Source organism: Prinia subflava, chromosome 2, assembly GCF_021018805.1.
Source record: "Prinia subflava isolate CZ2003 ecotype Zambia chromosome 2, Cam_Psub_1.2, whole genome shotgun sequence".
NCBI classification, from domain to species: Eukaryota; Metazoa; Chordata; class Aves; order Passeriformes; family Cisticolidae; genus Prinia; species Prinia subflava.
In genome coordinates this window covers 29,366,708-29,389,070 of record NC_086248.1, presented here as the reverse complement: position 1 = coordinate 29,389,070, position 22,363 = coordinate 29,366,708, and the positions used below count along the sequence as shown (strand labels likewise).

Sequence of the window (22,363 nt, the reverse complement as noted above, 5' to 3'; positions counted from 1 at the left end):
AGCAGGTATTAAGGGTTAAAACCAGAAATATAGACTGGCACAGCAAAGTTGAGCTCCAGCTGCCCTACAGTGCCAATATACAATGACTTGCTGCAGCAGAAGGTGTGTATCACAAATATTTACTGTATCTTGGTATTTGCCATCAGCCCTTCCTTGCCTAGAGACTCAATTGTTGGAACACAATAGTCCTGGCTGCTTAAACACAACATTAGGCAGGACTGACTTCTTCTAGCTGAATACTTTATGTACAAGCATATAATGATTTTCTAGCCCAAAGTGGGTTTAATTACTGCATTTCTTTTATTTTTAGAGAAAACCAGCTTCAGTTAGAAAGGGAGCTTCTAATCCTTGCTGTTATCCCAGGACTCTGAGAAACAGGATGCTTGTCAGAAAGGCAAGAGCTGTGAATGAGAGAGAAAAGGACATGAACTTGCTTCTCATGTGCTAGGTAAGCAGCAGCATTGCCATTTTAGAAGAAAATAGTAGTTGCTTTTCTATGTGACAGACTTGACCTGTAGGTTGTTATACGTAGTCTGAAACTCTCTGCCATATTGCCAGAAGGTATCAAATAGCTTTAAGCAATTGGTTTAATGTGCATCAGTTTCTCTGATTCTAAAACAAATACAGTGATTCTTCCCATGAAAAGCAGCTATTGATCCAGTTCCTGTGCTTGAAAAAACCCACACAAGTGCAGACTATCTTGTTTAGAATGTGCTTTTGCCCTCAGTTCCTTAAAACTAGATGTTACATCTTGATTGATGTGGGATATCATCTTCTAAATGTTGAGCATGAAGATGTGCTTCTTGTCTTCAGCTCTGAAAATTAACCTTCTAAGTACTTCTGCTTGTGTAATGTAGTAGGAATATGAAATCACCTGTTTCACCATGGGGTGAGATGAATAGGTTATTAATATTTTAATAGATAGTGCTTTGAAAACAGCATGCTGTAAATACATCATTAGGTGTTTCCCTCAGAGCACAAATGAATTGAAGGAGGACAAAAATGTATTCCTTCTGTGTCTTTGCTGCTTTTTCTAGATCCTAAAGAGTAGCAGAATGTTGTGAAGTTATTTCCAAAAGCATTTTTCAGAGTGGGGGGAAAAGGAAGAAAAGATGTTTTTCAGGATCCAGTATAATTTATAGAATGAGCTCAGGTGTGCCCACACCATGCCATGACATGTAGTGCAGAGAGGCCAGAGATGTTGCTTCTTCAAAAGAAGATACACAGTTCTCATGCTGAGCCTGTCAGCTCAGTGCCCTTTGCTTCACCTTTCATTAAGCCCTGCAGTGCAAGCCTAAGCAACCCAGTTCTGGAATTGTTTGAAGTACATGCCTTGTGTTTCTAGACCTGTATCTTCAGAATTGAGTGAGTTTCACGAGGCTAACTGAATTTTCCATAAAATAACTTTAACATTGGAGTTCTGTGGTTTTCAATACTAGAGATTGTGTTGTGTTCAGTAAAAGCAGATTTACCCAGCATGAGAAAAATCTCTCCCTAATTGTCACTACTTGTCATCCTACTCTAGGATGACAGGCTACTCCATAGTTTGTGAACTTCATAATCTGATAGCTGAAATTCACTGAATCTAAACACCTACCTTATTCAGAAATCATCCCATAAACCAGCTTTAAATAGTGTTTGCTAATCAGGACAGTATTAGCATAAATTTGACTTAATGGGAAAGAATGTATCAGGTGCAAAGTTATTAACTGGATTGAAAGCAGGTGTTAAAATAGCTGTGTTTCTCTAATGCCTCATCTTCAAATATCAAAGTCCAGAAATAAATGGGGTTCCAGTTAGAGTTGTTGAGTTGAGAATTTCTGATTTATAAGGAAGCTTGGTGCTTCAGATATTTTCAAGCTCTTAAGAAAAAGTTACATATATACCTGTACATATGTACATACACACACACACACATATATATAAAATTTCCTGGGAAATGGACATTTCAGTAATATTTCTGCAACTTGGCTCTTCCAAGTTGTGTCCCCATGCTGCAGAGTCTGGGCAGCCCACGGGGTCAGATAATGTGGTACCTGTGATCCTTGGCTGGCAGAAAGTAGCAGAATCTGAAAAGCTGACCGTAAGCACTGTGTTTCAGCAAACACTTCAGATGCAATTTCTATCACAAACTTTAGAAAATCTTGAGCTATGAGCCTGTCACCCTGTCTGCCCTGGATGGCCAGTGGAGAGAAACAGAGACTGGTGAAGGTGCTGTGCTGTGTTCTCAGACAGGGGCTGACGGGGGTGAGCCATCTGGAAGGGCCTGTGTCAGAAGGAGGGGAATACCTTCCTTGATTGTTTGTGTCTCCTAATTGAAAATAAAGGGTGGAGAGAGCAGCTGTCTATCTGAGTGGTAAAAGACATTGAAGAAATGAGTTCTCAGAGCTGTTTTTAATTAATGAGGTTTTTTTCAGCAATGGACTTTGTGAAGGATAATTCCTGCCCAGCTCTAGATCTGGCATTTTCAATCAGAAAAAAAGGAGGAAGCCATAGTAACATCCCATTACATGAAACAACGTCTGTATCACAGAGTCTACAACTATACCAAGAGCTTCCACATACTTTTATTCTTTGTTTAAAAAGAAAAATACAGCCCTGAAAACAATTTCTATAGTGTTAAAAGACTCAGTATTTTTTTACCAAAAAACCCAACAAAACATAACAAACCCCAGCCTTGGAGAATCAGAAAGTTTTGTTTTCAAAGCCCAATTTTAAATCTGCCTTCATAAACCTTTTTCATGTTAATATACAAACTACATGGATATTTGAACATAATACATTAATTTATGCCTTCCAAAACCTAAGCTATATAGGACAGAATATATTGATGCAATAAAAAGAATCCTTATGAAATGCATAATTGTTGGGGACACGACTTTTGAAACTATAGTTGAACATATGTGTATACAGGAGTAACAGGATCGTGTCTCATCATCCCCAACACGAGTATTATGTGTTTGACAGCCTCGTAGGGTCACTGCAGTGGGAACTCTGGTTGATAAGCATTGTGGGCTTACCCCAGGAGTGGCATGAGTCATGTTCTTACAGTCTGAGCACTTACTGCCTGGCCGATGAACCAAACAGCGATAGTGGCACTCCTGAGATGGTTAAAAAGTATTAAAGGACCAAGATTGATAGGTGAGGCTGCATTTTCAATGAATTCTACTTTCTGTACAGCAATTTGACTGGAGAGATGATGTATTAGAGGCAGTAGATCTTTCCTCCAGTTTCTTGGTTCTTCCTTTACTTCTACCAAGTACCTGGTATTAGATGAATTATTGACATTATAACATCCCAGATAAGGCAGTCAAATTTCTATAGCTGCTGAGCATTTGAAATACACTGAAATAGAAAGATTGTGATGTGACTGCAATTCTGAAATTTGAGACAAATTCTGATGCTTCACCAACAGTCTTGTTTTCTTGAGAGTTATTAGTAAATTTGAATTTTAATTGTAAATACAAATTAGTGCCTGAGGGGGAAACTGCAAATTAAATGGAAGGATGACTAAATAAATTTCAATGACCTTTGCTGTCAGTCATAATTGTATAAGCTCGGGAAAAAAAATACTATAGTGTAGAGCTAATATGCTCTGTTATGTTTTGAACTAGTGCATGTATTAGGCCACTATATTCTCATGTGAATTATAATGTCGGATAGTGTAGGTGTAGAATGTAAGGAAATGTAAGCTCCATATGGTTCCAATGGAAGCATGGAAGCGATCTTAAAAATTAAATGCTTTGCACTTTCCAAGCTCATGGTGTATTTTCAGTTATTTAAAGCTATTTGTATGTGTCAGTCTGAGTCTTCTCATTTCAATTTGTCTCATTTTAAGACTGGGTTTTCTGAACAGAGAGACTGTTGGATGGAACTTTGTGAGTCATGCGTTTGGCTCAGTTGGGCTTTGAGGATAAGAATACCAGCCTTAGGTGTCAGCAGTCATTGATACCTAGCCAAGATGCAGAGCAATAATCAGACGTAAAATCAGTTGCAAAATCATAAATTTGGAATATTAGGGGAAAATATGAAAAGAAAATACAAAGAGGGGGAGCTGAGCTCCATTGTTATTACTGTTTCATGTCCTACTGTGCAAATGGTAGTCTTTAAAGCTTAAAAATGTTTTGTTGATGGGTAAATGACTAGATAGACACTAAAGCTAGGACAGTTTTTGATCTTCACAAATCTTAATTTTAGCTCTTCAACAATAGGAACTGTGATTCATGTAGTCCATTTTTTCCCTCCAATGAAGTCAGGAACTTGCAAGAGAATGTGTGTTAAGGACCAGCTGATGAATTGCAAGCTTCAGACTGTTGCAGACAAAATAGAATCTAGATATACATAGCATTTGAGATGATTTTTTTACTCTATAGAATTATGCTCTTCCTTCTCTTTTCTGCAGTATTCTTTAAATACTAGTGTGAATAAATTAGTGTTTATCTTGTCAGTGCCCTTTATGATAAAGAGTCATTAATAATTGTGTGCTATATCTTGCCTGATTGGAAGTCTGCAGTGGCCCTGCAAATTCTGCCTATTTTTGTCTTAGAATCATCGTCAGAAAAGTGGAAAAGTTGAGGACAAACATTTTAAATACTTTTGTTTTACCTTTTCTCCTTTGAGATAATTTCACACTGGGGGAGACTCAGGGGGTAAGGTTATAACAAATCATACTGGCTTCTGAGTGTCTCTGCAGTCTAGAGATGCTGAAGGAGAATCATTTCTACTTCAAAAGCTGGATATTTTTAGTGATCAGTGAGTCTTTTACCAAGAAAAGAATGTCCATAGCACTCACAAGCTAAGCTTATATCTGCAGGAAAATGTTTTTCCTCAGCTACTGGATACTCAAGAAATGAGAAAAGTGATTTGCTGTACAAAAGAAAAAAAAATGAGCTCTTCCTTCAGTCCCCCTGTGATCTATCACTTGAGGAGAAATATATTTGGATGTGTTCCCAGGGCAGTGGCTACATCTGGCAGATAAAATAATCTCCTGTGTTTCTGCCTCTAGAAGCACAAAGCCCTTGATGGTTGATGCGATGTTTTCCTTGGGTTTTGTACAAAACTTGCACAGTTGTACTGCACAGGAAGTGTGACGTCAGGAGAATGTGAGCTCTGACTCCAAGAATTTGCAGCTCTCAGAGTTGCATGGCCCTGCATGGCACGTGCAGAAAAGAAAATCTCTGGACAGACATCTGACTGGGACTACCCCCAGCTGACTGGTTTGCTTCAATGTTTTACTCCTGGCTTTAGGCTGACTCTGGAATTCTGTCCAGATGAGATCAGGTTTTCACAGAATAGGAAAAATTTAATGGAAAGTCCCTCATAACTGCATTGCTTTTCAGGTAGAGTTTTTCTCTGCATAGAAAATCTATACTGGTCCTTTGCCCCTGAGCTCCCCCTTCCCTTCCCTTCCCTTCCCTTCCCTTCCCTTCCCTTCCCTTCCCTTCCCTTCCCTTCCCTTCCCTTCCCTTCCCTTCCCTTCCCTTCCCTTCCCTTCCCTTCCCTTCCCTTCCCTTCCCTTCCCTTCCCTTCCCTTCCCTTCCCTTCCCTTCCCTTCCCTTCCCTTCCCTTCCCTTCCCTTCCCTTCCCTTCCCTTCCCTTCCCTTCCCTTCCCTTCCCTTCCCTTCCCTTCCCTTCCCTTCCCTTCCCTTCCCGCACCTTCCCTTCCCTTCCCTTCCCTTCCCTTCCCTTCCCTTCCCTTCCCGCACCTTCCCGCACCTTCCCGCACCTTCCCTTCCCTTCCCTTCCCTTCCCTTCCCTTCCCTTCCCTTCCCTTCCCTTCCCTTCCCGCACCTTCCCGCACCTTCCCTTCCCTTCCCGCACCTTCCCTTCCCTTCCCGCACCTTCCCTTCCCGCACCTTCCCTTCCCTTCCCGCACCTTCCCTTCCCTTCCCGCACCTTCCCGCACCTTCCCTTCCCTTCCCGCACCTTCCCTTCCCTTCCCGCACCTTCCCTTCCCTTCCCGCACCTTCCCTTCCCTTCCCTTCCCTTCCCTTCCCTTCCCTTCCCTTCCCTTCCCTTCCCTTCCCTTCCCTTCCCTTCCCTTCCCTTCCCTTCCCTTCCCTTCCCTTCCCTTCCCTTCCCTTCCCTTCCCTTCCCTTCCCTTCCCTTCCCTTCCCTTCCCTTCCCTTCCCTTCCCTTCCCTTCCCTTCCCTTCCCTTCCCTTCCCTTCCCTTCCCTTCCCTTCCCTTCCCTTCCCTTCCCTTCCCTTCCCTTCCCTTCCCTTCCCTTCCCTTCCCTTCCCTTCCCTTCCCGCACCTTCCCTTCCCGCACCTTCCCTTCCCGCACCTTCCCGCACCTTCCCTTCCCGCACCTTCCCGCACCTTCCCGCACCTTCCCGCACCTTCCCGCACCTTCCCGCACCTTCCCGCACCTTCCCGCACCTTCCCGCACCTTCCCTTCCCGCACCTTCCCGCACCTTCCCGCACCTTCCCTTCCCGCACCTTCCCTTCTAACCTGCCATGTTTGTCTTTACTGACACAGGCCCACACATACACACATCATGTAAAAAAGAAAAATTACCATTGCAGTGTCTGTGCTTTTATTACTACAGCATCTTTGATACCAAAGTGCTGCTCAAAATACTTGCACAGAAAAGCAAGAGGGATTTTCTAAATGCAGTACTATTTTGATAGTTCAAAAATAGGCTTCTATGTTTAGAAAGAATATTGAATTTTGTCTTTTATAGCTTCGTGATTTGTTGTTATGACAGACTTAATCAATCTGATGAGGCCATGCTCAGTGTTCTGGCAAATATAATCAGCCCTGGAGTGTCTTCTTACTCCCCAAAGGCACTTTTTTGTGTGTTTATTTCATTCCAATGTTTTATCTGGAAAACATATTTCTTTTTCTTGAAGTGTGCTGTTGTAAGACATACTATGAAAGCCACGTGTTTAATTTACTGAATATGAAATGATATTTTTATTTAGGAAGTCAAAGGAGGAGGTTGTTGAACAAAAAGTCTAGTAATGTAATGGATGCAGAAGTCACAGAGAGAAAAAGGAAAAGATTGATCTTGTAAGAATCACAGGGCGGATTTAAAGATGGTTTCTAGTAATAAAAAAACCCAGAGACTCCAAGATAAGGCCTATGCCTCATTTCTAAAAATGATCTATAAAATGTATATTTGTATTAAAGCAAGACCAAGATCTTCTTTCCACAGCTCATTTCTTGCTTCTGAATCTTTATTTTGTGTTCTTTAATGTCACTTGTCTGCCAGATTATTCTAGGGCCTTTGAAGTGCAGAAGGATGGTCTATTTTCAGGCTTTACTCCCATGCAGATTTCCAGCATGCACTGCAAGTCTTTAGGGGTGGGATTTGTCTCCTAAAAATATGGAGCTTGTAACAGAGTACTATTTTATTCATCGTTTTATAGAGTACTATAAAAGGATGAATAAAATAGCAGAGATATTCAAGACTAAAAAAAAAAATGTATCTTATATGGGATGTTGTGACTACTAAAGAGGATCAATTAACAATCAAGCACTGCTTTTTTTTTTTTTTTAATTTAAATTTCAGTACCTGCCTCTGTGAAGGCAGGTGTAAGTGCAGGGAGCAGCAGAGCTGATCATTTCTTTTCCCCAGCAAGTGCAGAACAGAGCCTGTGCTACAGAGTGGGGTGTACCCTTCCTGTTGCAGGAAGGCAAGAAAAAGCTGTGCTGTATGTTGGCAACTGCTGCTTCATACCAATAGCTTCAGTACATACTACACCCTGCTTGTTTCTTGGATGTTATGCACAAAGGGTCTTTATTAATCAGATCAGTTGCAGGAATGACCTGGAACATGCAGAGTATTGAAATAAGGTATTCTACATATTACATGAATACTTTGTGTGTCAGGGTAATTTAGACTCAGAGCTCTGTTTAAATGTTGTAACACTGCACACTTAATAACAGTCTAGTGCTGGGCAGAACATAACTACTTGCTCTTTAAAGCACAATTTGCAATAAGCAATGTTAATCTTACAACCCTGACAGCTGAGATCATCTCTGAATCCTCAGCTGAAATGACACACCCAAGGTCAACATTATCTCTATGTATTCTTACTGTCGTAGTCTGATAGGAATTGTCTTTAATATCCATGCATAGAGCATTCATGGCCATGATGGCTCTTTAATGCCAGAGAAGACTTTTGGTATTCTTTTCACTAGGCAGTAAAAGTGGTTAGCCTTAGCAGGAGGCTCTTAATAAGTGAACTAATAACAGTTAAGGTTAAAATAAAATAGTAGCATATTTTAAGTAATGTCAATTAATTTGAATCTATAGTTCTAACAAACATTAGATCTCTCCAAACTACAAAAGTTCTTAAATTCTGGTAATCATGCAGCTATGATGTCATCCTTTACATCAGTAAAATGTCATACTTTGGACATACTGTTCCATAGAAATCCTAATCAGAATGCTAAAAAAGGCAGCTGAACCCTTTCAACTCACTCAGGGGAGACTATGATGATAGTATGACTTTTAACTAATGGAAAAATGCAAACCAAATATTTAGTGAAATTGTATCTGATGGAAAGGTATTGTTGGACAGGTGTCTTCCCCTGCTATTTCCATGGGAGGTGGTTTTTAGTTTGATTACACTTGGATGTTAATAAACATTTAATTTCATATCTAGTTTGGGGCTGTTTTCCATGAAATCTCTCAAGATCAGCAGTAAGTATGGTTTTTCTGTGTCCCTGATGATTCTGAAGTCCTGACAGTCAGAATACTGCAAGCAATTCACAGCTTCCTCCGGTTTTAGCTGAATTTCACTACCTGAACCTCAGATAACCAAGCAGCAAATTTTCCTGGATGTCACTGCAGTATTGAAATTTATCCATGTCATTATTATACAAGTTCCTTATATTCTTGGTGAGTTTCTCACTTTGCATTTCAGTAGTTAAAGACAAGACTTCATGTCCTTTGAGCTGCAGCCTTCAGAGACATGACAGATTAACTAAGCTTTTTAGGTGGCTCTCTAATTTCAGGTTGAGTTGCATGACATTGACAGTGTCAAATTAAAACTACAATTCTGAGCTTTTTCATATTTTTTTTTCTAGCACACATTTCCATAAGCTTCTTGTATCATATGAAAGGAAAGAATAATAATTTCCTGTACCTTTTTTTTTTAACTGAAGATTTAACTCATTATTGTGAAGTGCATCTGCCTCCCTTCTGCACCTCACAATAATGTAACCAGGTAGATTTGTCAACACATGTAAGTGTTTTTTTTACACTTTCCTGTGATGTATCTGGTGGCTGTAGTCAGAGACAGCCTATTTTCTGGATAAAATGGGTCTAATCCAATACAGGTAGATCAAGACTTGGTTTTGACCAAGTCATTTCACCTCCAATGGCTCCATTTCCCCATGAATATGATGAGCTTAATGTACTGGTCTCTTTTTAATGTGATACCAGATTTATAGAGGCGAAGTGCTGCTAAATAATGTTTTATCATCCAGTCCTGCATTCCTGGAGGGTAGATTAAGGTGAAGGTGTTTACTTTATGTTCCTTTATTCTTTCGGAAATATCTATCTGCTTTGCATTTTTTTTTAGAAAATGGCGTGGATTTTGAGGCTCAAGGAAATGCTTCCTGCACTTGAGAGCAGCTGCCTCACTTTGTTAACCCTTTTACATCCTTAAAATGTCTTAGCTACAGGAGAGTTTCTGGCATGACTCATCCTGGAATCGAAGCTACCAAGAATATACATAAGGAAAGCAGAATTGGAAAGTAAGCAGGTTTTCCCATGTCTGACTATTTCTGGCTGAGGTTGAATGTCCCATGTGTCTTAGAGTCCATATCTCTTAAACTGAAGACTCTTAGAAGTTCTTGCACCTGACAAAAGCAGGGTGAAGACTGAAGAGTCTCCAGCTAAGAGGTGCCCAGTGGGTGGGTACCAGCTGGGCTTGAAAATGCATGCACTGTGTGCTCTATGTGTTTTGCTTTAGCTGTGGGGCTTCCACAGGTGGAGGTACAGCCTTCTGTTTTAGTCCTAAAGCTGCCATTTTTAATCTGTGGTCAAAACAAAAGGGTAATGTTTTCTGCTATGGATGGTAATGTTTTCTAGTATACTAAAAATAGAGCATAAATGTTTTTAAAGTATTTTGTTAATACAAATGTGGGTGAAGGAAAACATTTAAAAATATATCAGATAAAATCTACATGGTTGGCAAAATTTGAAGCTTTGCTGTTATTGAATGATTGCTGTGAGGAGTCCTACTCGTTTCCTTAATATTTTCAAAGATAAACAACATCCACAGATGAAATTTGTTAAAATTGTACTTGCAGCATAGACGCTATGAAAAAAAATACTGTTACTACAAAAGCAAATAATTTGATAGTAAATTTAAATGAAGAAGAAATAGGATTTCTCCTCCTTCAAATAACCTGATTTTAAAGGTAATGAAACCTTGACAAAAAAAAAAAATCTCCTGGAAGAGTAAAAACTGAGGAAAACTATTGAGTATTACAGAAAAGAACCACTTTAGAGTGGCCAAAAGAGCCTAAGGTGATGTCACTGACAACATTGCTCCTTTTGAGTTTTATTGTGGTCACACAGAGATGTACTTGCTCTGGGCAAGGTATGTAAGAACTGACAAAGTGTGCACATGGTATAGGCAGTCTGAATGTGACACATGATTTAGTGTGTTAAAATCTGGGCGTTAGCTGATTTTTTCAAGAGGTCACTTGCCCAAGGACAGCACATGTTTGTTTTCACCTCAGTCTCACCAAGAGATGCAGCTTCTTGGTCTCTTGCCATGTTTCTCTCATCCTCTGTGGCCTTTATTGGAGCCCAGTTCCTTTTTCTGACATAAGCCCCTATGCTGTATGAAATAGCCTGCAGATGTTGGCTGGCAGGGAGTCTGAGAAACAGACTCCATTCACCAACAGACTGACCTTCACCTGGCTGAAGAGTGTTATCTCAAATTTTGTTTAGATGTCTCTAGCTGAGCTAATTGTTGTTGATGTTAGGTGTGCCAGGATGCTTGTGTTCATCATTGACTCTCTTCAGGTTTTTCAGCTTGCATTGTCTGGTATATGCAATGAAAAGAATCCTTTCTTCTTACTGTGAGGATTTAGGTGAATAATTTCTCCAAAATCCTCCTGATACCTATTTCATCTTTGAGGGATGTGTTGATGTAACAAAGAATACACACAAAGAATGTCAGCAGCCTGGACAGCAGAATGAGAGTTCAGCTCTTTGTCTTTCAGCTCTGGTGCTTTCTCAAGCTAGATACAGTGTCTATAGTTCTCTGCCTTTCAAAATATCTCAGATTAGCATCCAAGAGTATTAGTACCTGTACATTTTGGCAAGGTAACGTATACAAATATATGTTACTTGAGTTGATTCTTACTCAAGAAGTAAGGGGTATGTGCACAAGAATATTTCCAAGGAATTTTTTAATTACTGTTGTCCTCTGCAGACCCTAATTCCTTACTCCGTGCAGTAGCTGGCATTCCCCACCATCAGCCAACTATACTAACTTCATTCACATACACAAAGTTCATTGAGTCTTGTTTTTCTAGTTCTTAAAGACACTTCAGCCATGACTGATGTGGTTTAGTTCACGTGACACAGCCTCTCAGCACTGCTCACCACAAACTGAGAGAACATTGATTACCAAGTATTAGGCTCCATGTATTTTCCAGATTCTTCCCATTGTTTACTGATGATGCAAAGGAAGCATTCTGTGCCAGTTCTGTGACCATTGCAGAACAGCAATACAAGTAGAAGAGCAAAAACTGTGAGGTACAGAAGCTGCACAAGCCTCAGCTGGATAAGAAGAGTAAGAAATATGTGCTATAGTTGGCCAGAAATCTTTTTTTTATGCCAGGGATACAACAAATTGTGAATACCTGAGGAGAAACCAAGAATGACACAGTCTCCATCCACTTGTTTGGCACACGCAATTAGAAGGTAGGATACAGATCACAGAAATCAGACACTGATCACAGTAGAATTTCAGGTGGAAATAAAAGTCATAAAATTGAATAGGCAAAGGCAAGGATTCACTTCTGAGTGCAAATTCTGAAAGCAGAACTAAGCAAAAGACTGATATACTCAGAGAGATCTCTCCACTGAGAAATATAACTGCATCTGGCAGCATTTGAAATTTTCTTCTCCCACTACTCTAAGAGCATAATGATGCTGTTATTACAAATGAGAAATACCTAACATGCCTTCTTGTGGCTTCAACTGAGTATTTGCAATGAGGAAAAAATATATCTTTATTCACACTGGATTCAGTCTCACATACATTAAAATCACTAGAAATATACAGCTGTTCAGGTAATTTATGCTCTAAGTTACTTTCTTTAATTATTTTTATCTTTTCAATGACTCTCCCCACTCAGGAAACTCTACATCTCCCCTTGACAAATTACAGCATGAAAACAACCATTAGAAAGAGTTTCAAAGAGGCAGCTGATAAAATGGTCCTTAAATGATTTCCAAAGTTAATTTATACCTATTGTCTAGTCCTGTCTCTAGACAATTTATTTTGTGTACAGGACGTAGAACTGCTTGAGAACAGGGTCTGAAAGAGAATTGTATTGAAAAACTACATAGGCTTAAAAGCTAAACTGTCAGACCATAGTAAAAGATAACAGAAGATTGAAACAAAAAATTGTCCCACTAATGATCCACAATGTCTTTTACGAGACGACTTCTACCAAGGCACTTGGTGATACCTTTGTCAGATCAAGGATGCTGGCCTAGCTGGATTTTGGCCATAGTGCTAGCAGACACAATCAGTTCTTTTACAGTTTGGTGTATTCCTCTTTATTAGTCACAAAAATAGGCATTTGCTAAACAATTTTTCACAAGTGGAGAAGAGACGTGTATTTGCCTTTAAACCAGTCTTGATCTGCCTGTAACTTTTTCAATTTTCAAAATTCTATGGAATATTTATAAACTCCAGAAGAAACACTATTAGCTGTACTTTTACTACATAAACCACTTTATTATAATTGTTATGTATGAAGTTTTGATGCATTGTGAAATGGTTTCATAAAATGCCAACCTCCCATACGGGGATGAAATTGGCAAATGATTCTGTATTAGGGGTGTGTGTGTGTACATATATATATGTGTGTGAATAAGGGTATGCAAATGTATGTAAATATTCATGTTCTACATGTTACAATTTCTACAGTTACAATTTCCATTTTCAGCTCTGTGTGGGAGGCAGTTTTCTTCCATGGAGAGGAGCAGCACACACCTATTGACCAGAGAGGAGAAGCCCATGACCAGTAACTCAGCAGGAAATGCTGGGAGTCCAGACTGCTGCCTGCACAGTGTCTGACAGGACAACGGGGGCTCAGCAGCCTGCAGAGCCCCTCTGCCCTGAGAGGACAAAGCTGGGATGCTGTTAAGCAGGCCTGTGGGTTATCCTCATCTACATGGGGCAGCAGGAAAGCAGGGTCACCCACACACTCTGCAGCTGCCTTGGTTTGCCCAGCCTGTAGCCAAGGAAATTAGGGAAAAGAGCTGAAAGTACTGGGAGTGAGGCAGTGGGAAAGGATGAATTTGTGACTGGATGCAGCGTAGAGGGTGTGTGAGAGGGGTCTGTGACAGCCACATGCTGGCTCACACTGTCCATGCCTTACTCTCCATGGGAAACTCAGCTGGCTGCCTTCCCACAGAACTCACTCTTCCTGTGTGCCACCAGGCAAGCGCTGCAATGTGTTCTGCTGCTCATGGACTAAAGAAAGAGCCCTGCACGCCAGTCAGTGTCAACAAATTACCCAGGGATCAGTAGTCAGGCTCCAGCACGCTGAACCCTTCCCAGAATCTGCAGTAAATCCAGGTCTCTTGTCCTTGAGTTTAGAAAAGCAGCATATGCATGCTGAAACTGCTTCTGATGAGGCAACGAGGCAACTTCCTTAGAGACAGCCTAACTTTTAAAAAACAAAACTAAAACTGGGCAAGATACAGGCTTAAGGAAATGTTTGTTGTGTGTCCAGAACAGTACGACATCCAGACCACTCCTGAAGTTTTATAAATATGTGTCTGGCTGTTGAAATACTGCAGATAGAAAGGGTTCTGCAGACCCCAAAGTGAAATTTGGGCTGCTGTTCCCAAATTAGGCTGGATTATAATTTCCTACAGATGAGGCAGCTCCAAATGTTAGAGGGATTTCTTGCCAAATTTCTGATCCCCACCTTCCAATTTCTCTCCCAGCAATCACAAGATGATGAAGCAAGATCCATAATACATTAATTTTCTCCTAAAGGCCAGAAGGAATTGTTCTTTCCTTTGCTCAGACGTAGCAAACAAACACCATGTTTCCCAGTGCCACTATGGTCTAAACTAATGCCAGCACCATCATAAATCCTGCCCTGCCATCAGTCCCATTTCAACACAATCTGAGAGGACATAACCTTTTCTTATTTTGTTACTGTAAACTGAAAGAAAAAACAAACTCTCTTCTGTGACAGGAAAAAAGTCTTGAAACCATGTCAAAGCAGAGATGGAAGAACACAAAAAAGAGGTAAGAACTGAAGCTTCTATTATGGTATGAAATAAACGAGTAAGTTCCATTTTCTGCTGATGACCAGCATGAAAGGTAGGCAGCGGCACTGCAGGTCAGGGACATTCTTCTTAGCGAGGGACAAATATTTATCTACCTCCACAAGAGGCCAGTTCAAGGGTTCAACATATTTTTGGCTAAAGGAGGTACACGAGGGGGGACCTGCTGATGGATGCTGAGGGGGTTCCTTGGTCAGCTGGGGTTTTCTGAAATGCAGGAATCCCAGCCAGACCAGCATTGCAGGACTTGCTGCAACAAGGAAAAGGCTATAATAGAAAATCAGTTAGATGTTACGGTGATCTTGACATACAAGAACGGAAGGAAAGGCTCCAGAAACAGACACCAGAGTCCAGGTGAAGCCCAGGCCTGGTGGCAGTTCATGTGGAGAAGCCTATTCCTGCCTCTCCTCCCCTCCATAACATAGCACACTACTGGTCACCTCATTCTCCAGCCACCCATATTTCAATAATACGGCAAAATGAAAATACTTATTCCTTCCTTGCATACCTGTGTTGTTTTGCTTTCTGGTTTCCTTTGAAGCACCACAGTAGCTGCACAAACCCTCACTGAGCATTTTGGTTTTTGTCCTCACACAGGTTTGTGGAGCCCAGCAACCTCTGTGATACACTCAGTACTATCCACAGTTCCCTACCAACATTTTTAGAGGAAGGACCATCTGGTAGTCAGCTGCCCAAATGCACATTGCTGCCTCCTGCACCCATTCAGTGTTGTTCAGTCTCTCCCTAACACAGCGGCAGCTACAGACACCTCTTTGAGATTTCTGTTCTTAAAGAGGAATAAATCCCAGTGTTTCTTCAAAATGGAGATGACAACAGGACCAGAAGGTAACCACGTGGCTCTCTGAGCCTTTTACTGAAATCTCTCTGCCATTTCAGAGATGGTTTTGATGCCTGCAGTCATTCACAGGTGAGCCTACAATGTACCTACCAGTCAGATGTGTACTACTTCAGCATGGTATTTCTCTGTGCAAACTAAGACTTGAAACCATAAAAGCTTGTTTTGGGACTGTCCTGACATACCAGAATGTCCTGACTGGACAGACTGAACATGTGCTCTGAAAAAAGCTAAATAACATAACCTGACAGCTAAGCGACCTTCATGGAGGACACCTTGAAATGAGTTTGGCTTTCTGTTTAAAACTTCCAGGGAGACTGATGCTACTTCTTTGAGGCATCTCTGTCTCCCTCTTTGCATCTTTGACTTCCCACAAAAGCTAGATTTTGACAGAATAATGAACTTAAATTTGATCAAATGCAACTGGGGAAGTTCCAGTTATCTTTCTTGACTGTAGATAAGATCTTTACATACAAAAACCCCCCATATTGTTAAAATATTTCCTTCAAAGAAAGGAAGCAGAAGGAGAAACACCTCCAGTTATGATGTGCTCTGTTACTACTACAGAGAAACTAAGGGTACAACTTATAAAAAAAAAGCATTGCAAGGATGGCAAAAACTAAAAGTGAAATTAAATAATATGTAATTTAATAATAAGAGAGCTGCAGCTGTTGTTATCAGGCTTAAAAAAAAAGCAGGGAGAATGAAACAATATGCCTGCCAGACCAAACAGCTACTGCAGTCCTGCCATCTAGGAAAAAAATCTGTCTAAAGATCACACATACATACTCCACGGGTGTGTATGTGAAAGTGAAAGCCCAGGGGTAAAATGTAAACTAAAAGCCGGATATTCCCTGAGCTAAGCAACACTTGTTTGTCTTTTAAGACATGTTGAAATTTTCCCCAGCTTTCAAATGGTAGCTGAAAACACACCATCGTTTGTTCTTCAGTCTCTCACAAGGAAGTCACACAGACTAAAGGTTTGCTGAGCAAATGTATGACTTTTTCCTAGTCTGTCAGTTTTATTTGATATTAGATCCTTCTCAGCAGCACATCACATAAGACTGCTTAGTTGTTGGGCTGACACACTTCACCTTTATTAGGTAAAAAATCCCAACTAATTTGTAGGTTTGAGATACTTGTCACCTGAGTATAAGTTTATTCAGTGTTACCCTCCTGGCTGTATCATGCTGTAGGCATTTCCTTAGGAGGTGGATAGGCAGAAGGAATTTAAAGAACTAGCTTCAGCCTTTTTCCTCTCATTTTAGGACAATGTAACTCCCTTTTACAAGGGAGAGCTGGCCCTGGACAGCCCCTTCCCTGCCACCAGTGTTTGGGAAGGGTGCAGGCAGCAAAAGCACTGCAGGTCCTGTTGCCTCGCTGCAGCCCTTCCCCTCTGAGGAAGTGAGTAGTTCACACTCAAGTTCAGGGACACCCTGGCATGCCTCGTCACCACCAGGTGTTAACACTTAATGCACCTCCCTTAGGTCAGCTGTTTAGGCAGCCTTTAAAGTCAGTGGGGAGGATGCCCTTAAAACACCCCCATCCACCATCTGTAATGACAAACTCTCCCCAGACTGAGACAAGAATACCTTTTAGAGGCATCTCCCTGCACTACAACTAGGAGGGAAGCACAGATGGCTACATAAGTCACTGACGTTTAAAACAATCCCTTAGGAGAGTGTAAGTTACAGTTCAATATCTGGCTTCTAGAACTTACCTGACCACTATTGCATAGCTTACCTGACTTTTGTCAGGGGTTAACATTTGAGAATTACAGCTGTGTTTTGATGGTCCATGTATGTCAGCTTAGATATAAATTAATGTATTAAGTAAGGACCTTAAAGAGCTTCTTTGAACACTCTCACCTTAAAAATAGCAACATTAAAATATGTGATTTTTTTGTACAGGCACAAAGCTGTAGCTGACTGGGAGATTTAATGCCTGGAGAATGCATGTCAAAGACTTTGCTGCTGTAAGCTTGAATTGGCACTTCTGATGTTATTTGAGGGGAAAAAAAATCCATTCTTACAGCAAAAAAAAAAAAAAAAAAAAAGCCGAATATTTCTGAAGAAAATACAAATGGTCAGTCATTCTGCAGCTTGGTTTCCAAAGAGAGGCCAATATCTGCACTGCCCTCATGTTGCGACATGGACGGACAGTAAAATGCCACAACCTTCCTGAAGCATCTCTGAGAGGAGGATGCTCCACCAGGCACACAGCAAACACCACTCACACGCAGCAGCTGACTATCTAAGTGATGGAGGCAGAGGAAGGGTTTTTGTATGGATGTCCACTGGCAGTTTATTTCCCCTGAAATAAGGGGTCCAGAGATAAAAAACAGGTACCCAGTGCAGGCTTATATAAGGGAACAAGGGGGGGGGGGGGGCCAACAGCAACAGCCAATCAACAGAAGGGGTAGGTGGGAGAGTAATTACAGAGACCAATAGGAGAGCAACTGTAGTAGACAAACAGGGGTACAAGGCAATGAGAGCACATGAAACAGAGACGCTGCTAGAAACTGACCATATATGGTAAACTGGGGGTATAATGGCCAACAGGGTGTGTGGCACTGGGGTTGGTTGACAGTATGTCAGTTAAAATGGGGGTCCTGGGAGAGGTTAGAGTCTAGGGGACATTCTTCCAAGGCACAACCCCAGGATATCCCCTGGCAGGCCCACAGGCCTCCACACCCCTGCACTTCAAAAGTCAGTAACTCCAATATATTCTGAAAAGTTGTCAAGGAAAGACATTAGGAGAATTAAACTCTTGAAAGCTCTGTGGAAATCAGTGGCTGGGAAAGAGGTCCAAATAATTCCTCTCAGGGGGAAAATATGGGCAGAAAGATGCCCTGTCTCTGGCCTAGTGGAGTCACGTCAAATAACACAGGATCATTAAGAGAAAGATGCTCGATCTGCAGGGGGTTTAAGACATTCACAGGAAACAGGACTTCATTAGTTCCACCCCTCAGAGCATTCATTTTAAAGAGAGCTCTTTTCTCAGGATTTGCCATTTTGTAACTAAGGTTCAATTTCTACTGGGACACCCTTTCTGCAACAAAAGTGTTTTAGAAGATTACACATGACTACACCTAAATAAACAGCAGTTTTGAAGCTGGAAGAGAGAGCACAGCCATACTGACATTAGAATGTAGCCTGCACATCTCAGCTGGTCTGGTATGAAATATTGACCACCAGCTAAGCAAAGGTATTTTATACTGCATTTTACAAAAACAAGAAAGTGACCACAAATGTGCATGGTTTTGATCTCCATCACCACATGGAAACACAGTTCAAAACATTTCCTTATGCTCTGATATACTTGATACTATGTAATTACTCGTGAACAATTGCAAAAAACACAGAACTACCAAAACTGCTTCTCTTATAAATGAATGCAGTTTTCCTCCTTTTCCTGACATTTCAGAACAAGACCGTGTGGTGCTTTTTCAGTAAGAATACCAAAATAAGGCTCATAAAAAGACATTTAATTTATCTGTCTGGAATTTGTCATAATTTATTGCAGTCAATTGAAAAAGTACTAAAGAACTATAATAACATTCTATGGTGCTTTGCAAACATATGCTACCATCACAGGCAATTTTGCTGTGATTCTATTATGTATCCTGTGTTTCAACTTAATAAAATCAACACTGAAATACATACTTTCCAAACAAGGCAATATATAGAAATATATATATTCTTTAACTGTAAATTGAAACGTCTTGTATTTTGAAATAAAGTAATTAGGGTGCAATTCCTTCAAACAATAAGGCTTCATAATTTTAATAATGTATCAAATGCATCTATGCCAAATAGCAGAAATTTAAAAGACAAAACTTATTACAGAAACACAACATACATTGTTGTATGTATAGATTTTTAGTAAAGAAAATGAAATACAGCAGCAAGCATCTTGCAGTACCACTAGAATTTGCTTACACACACAGAACAATTTTCCTTTGTCTCCCAGAAAGTTAACAGAAGAAGTTAGGATACAACCCCTGCTGTTCTTCACTGTTTATACTAACAAAAAGAGCTACAGAAAATATTCAATCAGTATTTATGATAAAACCCTATCTGTTGCTGATCTAATAGCTAACGCCTCAGGCTATTTTCTTACTCTAACGCTAAATTCCAGTGAATTGCTAATAGTAATTATCTGGGAAGAGCAGGAAGACAGCTCAAAAAAAGTGCTGAAGTGCTGCTTTCCTAACTGCAGGCTCTGCAAGAAAACAAAGAGAAATTATCATTTATACCCTACAGTATCATTGTATCATTTGTTACATTCAATCCCTGATCACTTTTGACAGGTACCATAGGATTTTGTGCTTAAGGCTCCTCTTTTTGGTAAATGCCAGATTGCCAGACAACGTAAGAGGGACCCTTGGCATTCACTCTTTGGCTCTTACATATAATTTTATGTTCAGTTCCCTATGTCTTACTGACACATTCCATAAACAAGTTAAGCAACCACTTGGTTACTGGCACCAGCCTGGGAGATGGTAAAAAACACCTCGAAATTGCTCAAGATTGAAGTGGTATCCTCTATCTCTCATGCACCAATTCCTTTTCAGCTATTTATAACACAGGTTAACAACTGCCTTTTTATTTTAGGAAAAATTTCTTCAACTAAAGGGCTGTCAAGCTTAAAACAGACTGCCCAGGGAAGTGGTTGAGTCACCATCCCTGGAGGAATTTAAAAGATGTGTAGATGTGGCACTCAGGAACATGATTTAGTGGCAGACTTGGCAGTGCTGGGTTAATGGTTGGACTTGATGATCTCAAAGGTCTATTTCAACCAAAATTATTCTGTGACTCTCTTTTTTGAAGGAAAGCAAAATCCCTGCCCTTATGAGACACTCTGTCTTACTGTTAGAGATGCTAGCACTGTCAGAATTATCTTCCAAATCCAGGTACTTCATGGATACTGGCATGAAGTGTCTAGGACCTGCCTGAGCTCTGACAGGAAGGACTGCCTGCCTGTGGCTCTGACAGCAGCAGTCACCACCTGCATGAACGAAGACAAGCAAGGGCCTGGACAGTACTTGGGTCAACCCTTAATCACAAAGCTGAGGGAGACCGAAGATAAGCAACTGAAATGTGAGGAAAATTATGGAAAAGTGACACCAGTTCCTCACACACTAAATCAAAACAGCATAATTCTGCATCCAGGGAGAAATGCACCTGCAGTCGATGCTGAGGAAAGCAATTAGATTTGAAAATCAGGAATGCCAAGAAGTGCAACTAGGTAAACATTGATGCAATCTGTGCTGGGAAGAGTAAACCTAGTATAAGATAATGAACTAATGCAACAATCCATGGAGAAGATTTAGAATTAAAAAATACAATAACTGCAGTATTTTACTGCCTCTTCACAAATTAAGATGTTAAGCCTGTTAATAACGATGCAGAAAAGGCAGAAGCTTCCAATTAGAATTTCCACTTCCTATTTGAAAAGGCAGTGTATTGTGTGAGAAAATATCTTCCAGCAACTGAAATGGCAAAACATTACTAGAAAATAATTAACAAACAACATATATTAAAGACAGCTGACCCAGCCTATCTTTAGGTAACTGAAATGTCAATAGATTTTGGAAAGATCTGTCACTCTACAGAAGGAAACTAGAATGAATTAGATATACATACAAACCAATTTTCCAACATCCAAGCCATGCTGCAGAATTTAAAGGTTAAAAATGTAATTACCACTAATTAACACCTTTTATGAGTCTTTCATTAATCTCATTTTGCTTGTCAGTGAGGTATTTGGTTGACAAACCTATAACTGAACAGGTTCAGCATTTTTGTAGGGAATCATCACAACGAGACAAACATCCAAACTCACAACCAGAGCAAAACTGTGTCTCTAACATACACACTGGATACACAAACTGCCAGCTTTCAACAAGGAGCTCTCCCACTGGCTGCCCATCAAGTGAGCTTTAGGGGAGGCTGCTCAGATTTGTGACAACACACGTTATTGCTCTAGTTAAACCATGCAAAGCCAAAGCTGGGCAAAGCCCACACAGAGCCAGAGTAATGCAAACCACACACCTTCCTCTGATTCTGTGACTGGAGAAGATCCATTTATTCAGGCTATCCAAAAGAACTTGCACAGAAATAGTGCATACATTTCAATAATGACAACTTACTCTCATTAGTAAGTACTCACACAAGTGGTAGATTTGCACTCTACTACTACTCTACTACAGCAGACTAGGCAAATTCTTGAATGAAGAACTAAGCTCAGTCTGACTGAAAGATATTTAGTTTGATGCCAGATAACTTAAGTTTTAAGTATGTAAAATGTTAGATCACCAAATGGCATTTGTCCCCTTTGACCATAAGGTTTCAGACAGTAATGCTGTATTTTTCCCAAGCAGAATTTTGCCCACATGCAAAAGGGCACCTCCACTTACCAAAGAAAATGCAAGCACCATGAAGAAGACAGGTGATAAGGAAGTATTCCAGAACACCCAGAGCACCTCTACACTACTTGCAATCAAGAGCTGACCCTCTCCAAAATTAAGTCTCCATTTCCATTGTGCTACTTACAGTCTTCAATCAGACAAGACGGTCCTTTCCCTATAAACAGGAAAGAACACCCAACCCACTGCAATGGGGACAGAGGGAAGGTTCTTGAGTAAAGGGGCTTTTACCAGGGAACCTCTGTGTGAAATCAGTGACCTACTGATCTCCTCAGAGTTGGTTCTACTTTTGATGGTGTCCAGGTTTGTGAAATGCAAAGTTCTTTCAACACTTTTACAACACCCCATAAATCTTTATGTTCATGAAGAAATACAAGCTCTCTATAAGCTCCTGACTACTGATTTCACACCACTATACTTGCATTTATACTTGCACCGTGTAAATAATATTGAAGATCAGGCAGACATTGAGCCACTAACAGTTCCACAATCTGAGCTGCAGCATTGTGTTAATGACATTGCATTATTCAGAAAATTCATCACATGACAGAATGTGGTGGCACAT

At 40.5% G+C, this 22,363-nt stretch overlaps 1 long non-coding RNA gene across 1 annotated transcript; it reads left to right on the top strand.

Annotated features, from left to right (window-relative positions):
* The first annotated feature begins 201 nt into the window (after window positions 1–201).
* LOC134546584 (uncharacterized) lies at window positions 202–22,253 on the top strand. Its single transcript, XR_010079205.1, has 3 exons — window positions 202–448; window positions 14,422–14,474; window positions 15,110–22,253. It is a non-coding gene; the product is annotated as an uncharacterized LOC134546584 (long non-coding RNA).
* Window positions 22,254–22,363: the final 110 nt, after the last annotated feature.